Below are 11561 nucleotides of genomic sequence, written 5' to 3'. Positions count from 1 at the left end.
ATTGATCATTTTCTATTGATGAGAATACAGTTTATTCTTGTCTCATATTATGTCTCTATTTTGTACATTTCATTGAGCTCTTGATCTTGGAAAAATCTGACAATAATCCATTATGTAAGGAATGTCAATTAGGGAAGCAAACAAGAGTTAATTTTAAAAGAAAACAATATGCTTTTAATGAAATATTGGATCTTGTGCATACTAATTTGTGTAGTCCTTCTAGAGTGAGAAGCTTGCAGGGTGATAGGTACTTAATTTTTTTGATTGATGACTATTCAAGGATGATGTGGGTTACTTAGGGGAGAAATATGAAGCATTGGAGAAGTTCAAGATTTTCAAAGCTATGATAGAGACTAAGATTGGATTGAAGCTGAAGTGTCTCAGATCCAACAGAGGTAGTGAATTCACTTCTGATGAGTTAAATGCATTTTGTGAAGAGCATGGGGTGAAGAGATGGTTATTTGCTCTGAGAACCCCTCAAGAGAATGGTGTTGTGGAGAGAAAGAATATAACAATTCAGGAAGTTTTTATAACCATGATGATTGAAGTAAATGTTATGCATGTCTATTGGAGAGAAGTTGTGAGTATTGCAATATCCACTCTTAATCAATTTCATATCAAAGGTGATACCAGTAAGACTCGTTATGGGTTATGGTTTCGTCATATTCCTACAGTTGGATATTTCAGAATCTTTGGAAGTAAATGCATATCAAAAGAGATGAAGATCTAGGGAAGTTTGATGCTAGACGTGATGAAGGAATATTTCTTGGTTATTTTGCTAAGAGAAAGGCCTAGTGGTGTTATAATAAGAGATTAAGGAAGATAGTTGAGAGTGCTAATGTGAAGGTTGACAAAGGAAATGAGAGACAGATTAGATCTTATGGATATGATTCATATGATCAAGATGTTAGTTCAAATAAAGGAAAGCACTTGTGCAGACCCAAAATCAAATTCAGATTGCTCCGAAAAAGCTTGAGAATGAAGGAGAAGGTACAAGTGCTAGTGCAAAAGAAAGAGCTCAAGAGTTTAGAAAACAGGAAAATCCTAAGACTCCCAGGTATGTAAGGTTGAATCATTTCAAAGAATTAGATCACAGGTGATAAGAATAGAGGTGTGATGACTAGGAGAAGAATTGTTGAAGAGTATTGCTTGATTTCTAAGATTGAACCTAAGGATGTTAATGAAGCATACAAAGATGAAAATTGGGTTAAAGAAATGGAAGAAGAATTGAATCAGATTAAAAAGAATAATACATTGATTCTTGTTCCTAGGCCTAAGGATAAAAATGTGATTGAAACTAAATGGGTGTTTCGAATAAGTTGGATGAAAAAGGTGAAGTTGTTAGAAATACAAACATACTTGTTTGTAAGGGCTATTCTCAAATGGAAGGAATTAATTTTTAGGAAACTTTTCCTCCGGTAGATAGAATTGAAGCTATTAGATTATTTCTTGCCTATGTTGTTTACAAAGATTTTAGTTTATCTGATGGATGTCAAGTCAGTCTTTCTTAATGGTGATCTGGAAGAGGAAGTCTATATTAAGAAATCAGATGGATTTTAGTTGACAGATCAGAAAGATATGGTTTACATATTGAAGAAAGCACTATATGGATTGAAGCAAGCCCTAAGATCCTGGTATGCTAGATTGGATAAGTATTTGATGAAGCTTGAATTCAATAAAGGTACTGCTGATAGTAATATGTACTTCAATATTGACAATGATAACATATTGATTATTGAGGTTTTTGTTGATGATATTATTTTTGGTGGAAATGATGGCTTGTGCAAGAAGTTTTTTGATGATATACAAAATGAGTTTGAGATGTCTATGATTGGTGAAATTAAATTATTTTTGGGATTGCAAATTACCCAGTTGAATAAAGACATCTATATCACAATCTAAGTATGTGAAGGAATTGTTGAAGAAGTTTGGCTTAGATGATGCAAAGCCAGTTGGTACACCTATGGTGACCAGATGTAAGTTGATAAAGGATGATGATTCTTCAGAAGCAAATCAGACTAGATACAAATCCATGATTGGTGGGTTGTTGCATTTAACTCAGACTAGACTAGATATTATGAATTATGTTTGTCTTGTTGCTCTATTTCGAGTTGATCCTAAGGAATCTCATGTTGTTGTTGTTGTTAAAAGAATTTTTTAGATATTTGAAAGGGACAGTTGATTTTGGTTTGTGGTATCCTAAAGATGATGATTTTACTTTGAGTGTTTTTACTGATACTGATTGGGTAGGTGATGTGGATGATAGAAAAAGTACTTGTGGTGGTGCATTTTTCTTGGGTAAGAGATTGGTTTCATGGATGAGTAAGAAGAAGGATGCTATTTCGTTATCTACTATAGAAGCTAAATACATTGTTGTTGCTAGCAATTGTACTCAGGTGGTATTGATGAATTAGATGTTGAAGGATATCAGAGTTATTTTTGATGAGCCTACTGTTATATATTATGATAATTCAAGTACTATCAATATTTCTAAGAATCTAGTGTTGCATTCAAAGACCAAACATATATCAATAAAGTTTCATTTCTTGAGAGAGAAGGTGAATGAGAAGGAAGTAAGATTGGAGTATGTATCTACAAAGGAACATATTGCAGATATCTTCATGAAGCCTTTGCCCATGGATACTTTTGTGTATCTTAGAGAGAAGCTACAGATGATTTCCCTTCCTAATGAGAACTAATATGCATGGAGTTGCATCAGTTTGGTGGACTTCACAAAGATGTCTTGTGAACCATATTGATGATTGAGGTTGCTAATTAGGGGGAGTAGTCAGTGTTGTGGTTCAATTGTTTAGATTTGTGAGCTTGGCCAAAGGGTGAGAGATTATCTTGTAAGGGAGAGAGAATCATGATTTGCATATGTACCTTTTGCATTGATATCAATGGGGGAGAGATTCATGTGAAAAACTATGTAATAACCTAAGGGGGAGAAGAGCATGTGAAAAACTGTTATATCATGTGCTAGATCTCAAGGGAGATTGTTGAGAATTATGAGGAGATTGTTGGTAGTTGAATTATTTCTTTGAATTGATTGTTTTTCACATTCATATGTTTCCATGAATGTGAAAGGGGGAGATTGTTGGATATTGTTGATAAGTTTGCTGGAATGATGTGTTGTCATTGATGTCAACATATTCCTATGTGTTCTAGTGTTGTGGTCAGATTGGATGAGTTAGTTTGGCCAATGTGTTGTAGATTAAAGGGTTTTGTGATAAGTATCTCTAGTTGATTCAATGAAAGTTTCAATGGTCTGCATGGTGATTTGATCGAGTTATGCGATCCGGTATTGAGGTTGATTTTTAGTTGTTTAGTGTTCTAGATTTTGCTCCACATTGCTCTAGAATTGCAATATCTTGGTTTGTAGATCTGGTAGTGTTTGGGATGTTCATATGTGTCCTTAATTTAGATGGTTTTCAATTTGGAGGTCTGTAAGTGAATCTTTCAGTGTGACAATCAGTATAGTTGATGTTCTTGAGGTTCGGTATAATGATGATGAATATTCTAGTAAGTGGTGATGTTGTGGTTGTTGCTATGGTAATTCATGATGCTTGTGGATGTTTCAAGATCATTTTCTATCTATTTTGATGTTCCACATTGATTGTTGTGCACTTTATTGATCATTTTCTTGATCTGATGGTGTTCATGTTCATGTTATACTACATTCATGATTGTGGCATGTTGCAGATGTTCAAGGCATAATTCTTGGAGGTGTTTCTTGTTTAGGGTGTTGGTTTTGGTCCATACTATGTCTTAGCTAGCATTGTTTTGGTCTGCATGTAATGTTGTAGCTTTTGTGGCTATATTCTTTGTAATGTTTGATGAGTGTTGAGCCAACCTTGAATTATAGGTTGATGATTTGTATAAATATATGTAATAATCATGTGAGAGACATATCTGCATGTGTGAACAATGATTTGATCTTTTAGTAGCAAAGGAGAAGTGCAAAGAAGTGTGAAGAAGTGCAAAAAGAGAAGAGTTTGTGTTGTGTGCTTAACTAAAACTATAACCAGGCATGAGGAGATACTATTTCATCAATTCATGATCCTCTAGATGTAATCTGAATGTTTTTGTAAGGCAATGAGCCTTCCCAAGATTTGTAGCCCTTCTTGTTATGTGATTTGAGCAGTGAGCTCTAAGCCATGTGCGTGAATGCATGTGCATTCCCCATTGTAATATTTTATTTACTCCTAACAAGGTATTATCTCATTGTGGGTAGGTTCCCGTCATGGTTTTTCCCTTAATCGGGTTTTCCACGTCAAAAATCTTGGTTTTATGTTTGTTATTGATTTGTGCTTTCATTATTATTCATTAGATCTGAATTTGAGTTTGAGTTAAGTAAAGTTTTGTGAGCAAATTGATTTACTCCCCCTTAGTTTGTTGCACTGTTTCCAACATGCTCTTCGTCAATCTGCATGTGTTTCGAGAATATTTCAAAAAAAACCTTGATAACGTTAAGCTCTCTTAGCTATAGATAACCATATTGTTTTTCATATTTTGATTATGTTAAGGTTTTCATCTTTAATTTCTTTTGTGAGTGTGTCTATTTTTTGTCAAAAACTAACATGTGGTATTTTGGGTATAATTTTTTACTCGTTAATCAAATTTAGAATCAAATTACATTTTTAGAAATTAGACTTCATTCTACACATTAATTTTTTTTATTAGTTTTAAAGTTTTTTATGGAGAGCATGCTCAAATTTCTATTTTTCGGGATGTATCCACTTGGAGAATTAGTTAAAAATCATATATTCATTAAAAATTAGCCAAAATATTAGGCATAAACTGCTAGTCCCAACCGGTGCTGAGAGGGGAGGGGTGAATCAAAAATATACCAGTTTGTTCTAGATTTAACCTTAATCAAAACTTCTATTCAAACTTAACACTTATCAGTATAAGCAACATTAATAAGAAACATACACACATAAAATCAAACACACATGACTACCAAGATTTATCACGTGGAAACCCAAATGGGAGAAAACCACGGTGTGACTAGAAACTCACAAAATCTGCACTCTTCTAGAGTACACCCGGTGAGGAGCCATCCCTGTTAGGAGATTACAAAGACATTGTTCGGTGCCACCCAGTTAAGGGATTTTCTTTAAGGCTTGTTAGAACCTTTACCCTATTAGAGGTAGCCTTGTTAAAGGACTTAGGATCATCATTTAAGATGTCACCCAGTTAAGGGATTTTACTATTGTAGTTATTAGAAAACAACAAAGAGAATGATCTCTTGTAATAGCTACTCTTAGCTTAATCAGATCCAAATAAAGCTCTTCGGTTTGACCACTAGTTACACTTGCTTTGCACTCTATCGGTGCTCTGCATTATACTTGTTCTACACTCTACTGGTGCTCTACATTCTTTCACTGCTCTTCACACTATCCAATCATAGCACACTCTCTTCACCACTCTTCTATTCACTTATATGTGCTGCCCTCTTCTCACCTTGCTGGATCGCCTCTCTTCAAAATGCACTTTGCAATGTTTTTATGATCAGTCTTTTTGGTTTTCGCCAAAAACCTTTATACCATATTTTGCCAACACATGCCCGTTGATTCCTCAATGAGTTTACACCTAACACTCGGTAGATTTGAAATTCAAATCTTCCAAACTCTTCCTGCACTCTCTCTGCACGCTCTCCATCAATCTTGCCAGCAACTCATCCTTATCTGCCTCCACAACTCATAATTTCACCAGCCTCTAGGTCATGTTTTGTCTCTTTAATGCAAACCGGAAAATCCGCACAAATATCAACTTAACTGGTTGTTAACTATTGTAGACTTCACTAGCCATTTGTTTGATGACATCTTGCCATGACTGACTCACCTTTGGTCATCGTATCTAGCTTACTGGTCACTGCTCTGAGATTCTCGGTGGATAGCATTCTTCAACCTGTATCATCGGTTCACTAATGTAACTCTTCATCTTTTACCATCGGTCACTGATCATCAATCAGACTTATCACCCTTCTGTCCAGAGTGTTCTGGTCGTGCATAAGACTACTAAACTGCAATCTGAGTCACCTCTTGTGACCGCATCATTATTTCATCTGCTAGTTTTAAGAAATTGATCTCAACACCTATCGGGTGTTGGACTGACCAGTCAACTACTTTGTTTATCCTTCAAGTGATTATTCTTCTACCAACATAATACTTAAGTGTGTCAATAATGCATATTTGGGAAGCACTAAACCCTCCATACTATTTGCAGCCATGAGTAAACTATTGGGGTTTACCACACCTCCTTTCCTATGAGCTTGGCCTTATTCACCGATAAGTGTTAGTCATCAACAACAATACTAACTAATGAACTGGTTGTGCCAACACCATTAGTTATGCCAACAATATCCCCCTTTGGCATTGATGGCAACACTTCAAACTTCTCTTTTAGCAACCAGTCACTTATGCTTTGGTTGTACCTATCAGCTACTCTATTTGAATCTCCCCCTCTCACTGGCTTCCATTCATGTCACATATGACTTCACACCCCCTTTGAAAACAATGCCAAAGGTGTAGTCTAAACATCCCATTTCACATACTGCAATTATTGTTCCCCCTAACAAGAGTAGTCCATAATCATCAATCCAAATACATTAAATTTTCAAAAAAATCATACTGGATTGATGTTATTCCAATCTTGACTCACCTTAGAGAATGTAGGGGAATTACCCCTAGCTTACCTCTAAGATACTCAAAAGTATCCTTAGGTAGCGGCTTGGTGAATATGTCTGCAACCTATTCCTTGGTTGGCACATATTCCAGTCTAACTTATTTGTCCTATACCTGTTCCCTAAGATAATGATATTTTATTGCAATATGCTTAGTTTTAGAGTGCATTGTCGGGTTTTTTGATATGTTGATGACACTTGTATTGTCACAGTGTATCACCACCAGTTTAGACACCTTTTTTTGGATACCTTCCAAGATCTGCTTAATCCATACTACCTTTGTATAGTTGATTGCAGCAACCACATACTTCACCTTAGTTGTTGATTGAGAGATACAATTTTGTTTCTTGTTTGTCCATGACACAATCCTATCTCCAAGGAAGAATGCACCTCCAGTAGTACTCTTTCTATCATCAATGTTCCCTACCCAATCTGCATCGGTGAAGACATTTAAGTTGAAACTCCCCTTATGTGGATACTAAAGACCATACTCATCAGTCCCCTTAAGGTATCTGAATATCCTCTTAACCACTACCATGTGAGTCTCTTTTGGATTTCCAACAAATCTAGAAACCAAGCCAACTTCTTGTGCTATATCTAGTCTATTGTGCACTACATACTACAACTTACTGATCATGGATCAGTATAGTGTCTCATTCACTTTATTAGCCTCATCATCTTTGGAAAGCTTGCAACTTGTAACCATCAGAGTTCCAATAGGTTTGGAATCTTCCATTCCAGAGGTCTTCAATATTTCCCTTATATATTTGGTCTAGCTAATGAATATACCATTCTTTAGCTGAGAAACTTGCAGACCAATGAAGAATTTTATTTCACCTATCATGGACATTTCAAATTCTTTCTTCATTTCTTCTACAAAGCCTTTGCTCATTTCATCATCTCCTCCAAAGATGATGCAATCTACAAAAATCTCCGCAATCAGATGTTTTCCTTTTTTTCGATTCTTCAAATACAAGTTACTGTTGTCACTTGTTCTCATGAACCCTATACTTATCAGGTATGAGTGCAGTCTCTCATACCAAGCTCTTGCTGCTTATTTTAGCCCATACAAAGCCTTTTTCAGCTTACATACCATATCTCTTCCATCTTTTGAAGCAAACCCTTCTGGTTGCTCAATGTACACTTCTTCCTCTAGAACACCATTCAAGAATGCCGATTTGACATCCATTTGGTAGACCTTAAACTTCCTACAAGCAACATAAGCAAGCAAGATTTTGTCCCCTTCTAGTCTAGCCACCAATGCAAAGGTCCCTCTGTAATCCAAACCTTCTTCATCTACATGCCCTTTGCAGACTAACCTTGCTTGGTTTCTTACTACTTGACCAATTTCATCCATTTTGTTTTTGAACACCCACTTGGTGCCTATCACATTTTTGTTCTCCGGTCTGGGCACAAGGGTCTACGTTTCATTTTTATCAATCTGCTCCAGTTCTTCATTCATAGCCTTGATCCAGTCTTCATCTTTTAGAGCCTCCTTTGTTGTTTTGGGCTCAATTTTAGAGAGCAAACATGTACTCTCCCTTGCTTTTCTTCTAGTCAATACTCCCGCATTCTTGTCACCAATAATATTGTTAGCAGAATGATTGATTTATGACATACCTTGGTGGTGGCAGTTCATTTCTTGGAGCTTCTTCTACCAGTTGTACAAGTTCTACTTCACATGCTTCCTCATTTGTAGCTACACTAGGATTGTCTGCAGTTGGTTCAACCAATACAGTGTAATCAAATCCTTGACAGTTGTCTTGTTCACTCTTGTTGTCCTATTCATTTTCTCGAAGAACTCATCTACTTTGATATTTGCACTTTCCACAATCTTACTGGTCCTTTTGTTCAAACACTGGTATGATTTGCTCTTTGTGGAGTAACCTAAAAAGATTCCTTCATCACTCTTAGGATCAAACTTTCCAGAGTACTCATCCCTCTTGATGTAGCACCTGCTTCCAAATACCTTGAAGTAACTCACATTGGGTGAGTATCCAAACCATAATTTATAGGGAGTCTTATTTGTCCCCTTCTTCACCTGTATGCGGTTCAAGGTATATAGAGCAATACTCACTACTTCTCTCTAGAAGAGATGTGGAATATCCTTTTGAATCATTAGAGTCCTCGCACAATCAATTAGAGTTTTGTTTCTTCTTTTAGCAACCCCATTCTATTGAGTTGTTCTTGTTGGAATCCAATAACACTGAGAGGGGGAGTGAATCAGTGTTATACCGGAATGATCAATTTTAACCTTATTAGAACATGCATACACCAACTGGTATACCGATACATATAGAATTGAAAGAAGTAAAGCAACCAATAAGCCAATCACATAAATGAGAATCATAACACATAGATTTATACATGGAAAACCTCAAAGAGGAAAACCTATGGTGGGATTTGTGACCCACAATATCAATCCACTGGCCATATGAAGAGATATTACAAAATATAAGGGGCATGCACTTGTAGGAAGGCTTAAAGCCTAGAGCACACTGCTCAATCACAAAAGGAGCCTCACTGACTACATATAAATCTAGACTACAATCCAGAGAAGTGTTGAAATGCTAAGATAGCATCTTCTTTGCTAGAAAACAGTTCCGGTTTAAGCTCTGTCTGTTCCGCTCTGAAACCCTAAACCCTTTACCAGAATAACCCTTACATAAATATCCTCACATACATAATCTCTCTGATGTATTTCACATTATATCACATTCACATATCCATCACCATATTTGTTATCTATTTATTACAAAATTATCTAATCCAACTGACCTATATACCCTATACAACTTATCATGCCTTATGTCAGCTTACAAGGATAATTACAATATCAAATTACATGTCGGATAGATAACATGAATGCAATAATATTAAAAACAATTGTCGATGTCGGATCCAAGAGATTTTTGCCTCCAATATTGATAACCTTATTCTAAACCATGTCGGCCAGCATTGTCAGTAACCAAAGAAATCCTTCTACCATGTCGGTGTCGGTGTCAGTGTAGTGTCTGTGAAGTGCCTGTCGGTACACAACTAAACCAAAACATGAAGCCGGAATAAGATACCATGTTTCCATCAATGAAAACATAGTGAAACCAACCAATTGAGTGTCAATTGCCAACAATCTCCCCCTTTGGCATTGATGGCAACACTTATGTGAAAAATGGTTAAGGTTTCATCTGTCAGTTCCATCCTGCCTACTCCCCCTGAGCTGAATATTCATTAATGAAAAATACTCCAGATCTCTATATCTCCACATCTTCCCCTAATGTATACAACTCCTATTCTTTTTCACATTTATCATTCCCCCCTTTGACATCAATGCCATCAAAAAATCTAAAAAGAATGTCAAAGATCCAAAAAACTGTACAATGAATATCCCAAAAAATATCTTATCGGAGCTTAACAAATTTCAAGATTTCTGGATAAGCCTTCTCCAATAGCTCAAGATAAGTATCCCAACTAGTTTTGAACATGATAAAAATAGATACAAGTCTACTTAATATATGTGCAAATGACTCTTTCTCATTTACCTCTACCGGTGTGGTTTTTCCCACCATATCCATACATTCTTTCTTATGTACACTGAGTGAATCCAACCAGGGACTCACCAAGTCTCTCAAACTTTTGGCTCTTCTGATAATTTTGTCTCTTTCCTTCTCAAGAATAGAAATTTGGGCTTCCAAAATCAAAATTTGACCATCAATGGATGTAGTCAATGAAGTTAGTCCGTCAAAAGAATTAGCTATATTTGCAATTTTCTCCTGAAATTATTTTATCTTCTTATCCACATTAATTGTAAGTATATTAGTGTTACAACATACCTTATAAATATTTGTACACTACTTCAAAGAATTTTCTATTAGTTTCAGCTTTTCATCAATCTTCTTCTTCTCAGATTCAATCACCGGATCAAATGCAACTCTCTTAGCCTGAGTGAACCTCTAAAACGCTTTCCGGTTTGAAATTTGTTGTAAGGATTGAAAATCTTTTGAAATATACTCAGTAATTGTCTTAAGATTGTCGGATGGGCTCGCTTCTTTGTCAATCTTGCACTCCGAGACTAATCTGTGTAAAACAGTGATTGACTGATCAATAATCCCCTTATCTATAGATCCCTCCTTCATTAGTTTATGTGCTACCATCATCATGAGTTCAGTAGGACTCATCTTTGTTATGTTTTTCTTTACAACCTGTGAGGTGTCAATTGACAACAATGATGGACCAACTACCGGTTCTCTATTGGTTTCCCCTTTCTTCTCCTCTGATGATTTATCCTTTATGGCTTCCTCACTTGCACCAGTGGCTTCGCCACTTGGTGCAGTCTTTGTCACTGTTGGTTCCTTTGTAGGAACTATAACCTTAACCTATACATTTGTATCCAGAGGACTGTTATCCTCAAAATTAGTATCATATACATCATTAACTTTTTCACTCTCTATATTAGCCGGTATCTCAATATCTATCTATACATTTGTATATACCAAGGGCTTGATTTCCACTATCTTAATGTTTTTCAAAATTGAGGGTGAAGTACACATAATCCCCTTTCCTTTTCCTTCAACCAAGGTGTCTATAGTGTCTATCTTTGATTCCGGTGAAGTAAAGAATCCTTTGTTCTCTCCAAAGAACTTAACCCATTCTTTTTGAGTTTCTTTTATTATCTCATTTACCCTTCCTAGCATCAAATTAGTTATTCTATGTTTTCTATTAAAGACTTTTCTATCTTCCACCTCAAGTGTCCTTTCCATTTCCTCTAGAGAAATAGTAACACAAACAGATAATAACTCTTGAATTTTGATATGCTTATCTTCTTGCATAGCTGACAATCTTCTAGCATCTAACAAATTATATAATTATATCGGTA

Source organism: Cryptomeria japonica, chromosome 7 (assembly GCF_030272615.1).
Source record: "Cryptomeria japonica chromosome 7, Sugi_1.0, whole genome shotgun sequence".
In the NCBI taxonomy this organism is placed as follows: domain Eukaryota; kingdom Viridiplantae; phylum Streptophyta; class Pinopsida; order Cupressales; family Cupressaceae; genus Cryptomeria; species Cryptomeria japonica.
This window is presented reverse-complemented; position numbering follows the sequence as displayed.